Below are 2,144 nucleotides of genomic sequence, written 5' to 3'. Positions count from 1 at the left end.
ATGTATGTGGGTCTATTTCTGGGCTCTCTATTACATTCCACTGATCTAGTTGTCTATTCTTTCAGCAATACCATGTTGTGTTGATAAGTGTAGCTTTACAGCAAGTCTTGAAGTTGAGTTGTGTCTGTACTTTGACTCTGTTCTTCTTCAATGCTGTGTTGGCTATTCTGGGTCTTTGCCTCTCTGTATAAACGTTAGAATCATTTTGTTGATATAGACCAAATAACTCAATGAGATTTTGATTGCAATTGCTTTGAATTTACAGATCAAATTGGGAAGAACTTACATCTTGGCAGTATTAAGTCTTCTTATCCACAAATATGGACTATGTGTCCTATATTTTGGAGAAGGTGATGGCACCCCACTCCAGTACTCTTGCCTGGAAAATCCCATGAATGGAGGAGCCTGGTAGGCTGCAGTCCATGGGGTCGCGAAAAGTCGGACACGACTGAGTGACTTCACTTTCACTTTTCACTTTCATGCATTGGAGAAGAAAATGGCAGCCCACTCCAGTGTTCTTGCCTAGAGAATCCCAGGGACGGTGGAGCCTGGTGGGCTGCCGTCTATGGGGTCTCACAGAGTCGGACACGACTGAAGCGACTTAGCAGCAGCAGCCGTCCTATATTTAGTACTTTGATTTCTTCATCAGAGTTTTATAGTTTTTCTTATATAGATCTTGTATTATTTTCTTAGAATTTTATCTATTTGATTTTGGAGGGTGGTGAATTAAATAATATGGTTTTTTAAAATTTCAAATTCAGCTTTTCATTGAAAGTATATAAGAAAATGATTGACTTTTATATTAATTTTAAATCCTGCAACTTTGCTCTAATAGATTCTTAGTCCCAGGAGTTTGCTGCTGTTGTGACTGATTCTTTCAGATTTTCTGCATAAATAATAATGTTATCTATGAACAAAGATAGCTTTATTTCTTCCTTCCCAATCTGTATATATTTCTTTTTTTTTTTTTTTCCCTTCTTGCATTAGCCAGAACTTCCAATATTGAAAAGAAGTGGGAAAGCTTATAGTATGATCCTTGCTTTGTTCTTGTTCTTAGTGGGAAAGCTGTTAGTATGATGCTGTCTGTAGGATTTTGTAGATGTTTTTTAAATCAAGTTGAGGAAATTCCCCTCTATTCTTGGTTTACTGAAGGTTTGAATTGAGTGTTGCATTTGGTCAGATGCCTTTTCTACACCTGTTGATTTGATTATGTGATTTTTCTTTAGCCTATTGATGTAATGGGTTACATTAATTGCTTTTTAATTAATTTTTATTGGATTATAGTTTCTTTACAATGCTGTGTTGGTTTCTGCTGCACAGCAAAGTGAATCAATTATACATATAGATAGTGTTGAGTTGTGTCCGACTCTTTGCAACCTCATGGATGTAGCCCACCAGACTCCTCTGTCCGTGAGATTTTATAAGCAAGAATACTGGAGTGGGTTTCCATTCTCTCCTCCAAGGGATATTCCTGACACAGGGGTCAAACGGCCACTCTTTAAGATCCTTTTCCCATATAGGTCCTTACAGGGTACTGAGTAGAGTTTCCTGCATTATGTAGTAGGTCCTTATTAGTCACCTATTTTATATACTATAGTGTGTATACGTCAACCCCAATCTCCCAATTTATCCCTTCCACATTAATTGATTTTTGAATGTAGAACCAACCTTCCAAACCTGGGATAAATCCCACTTGATTATGGTACATAATTATTTTTACACAATGTGGGATTTATATTGCTATTATTTTGTCAAGGATTTTTGCATCTATGTTCCTTAGAGATATTGGTCTATAATTTTCTTTTCCTGTAATGTCTTTATCTGGTTTTGGTATTCATCTGGCCTCATTGAATGGGTTAGGAAGTAGGCTCTCTGCTTCTATTCTCTGAAAGAGGTTGTAGAGAATTGGTATAATTTCTTCCTTAAATGTTTGGTAGAATTCACCAGTGAACCCATCTGGACTGGTGCATTTTGTTTTGTACTGATTCAATTTCTTTGATAGAAATTTAATACATGTAAGCCTTTCAGATCCTTCTGTACATTTTGACAGATTGTGGAATTGGTCCATTTCATCTAGATTATATTAATAAAATTTATGGGCATAGAGTTATTCATAATATTTATCTATTTTCCTTTTAGTGCTC

Source organism: Bison bison, unplaced genomic scaffold, assembly GCF_000754665.1.
Source record: "Bison bison bison isolate TAMUID 2011002044 unplaced genomic scaffold, Bison_UMD1.0 scf7180017864063, whole genome shotgun sequence".
NCBI lineage: Eukaryota > Metazoa > Chordata > Mammalia > Artiodactyla > Bovidae > Bison > Bison bison.
Note: the sequence above shows the minus strand (reverse complement) of the source record.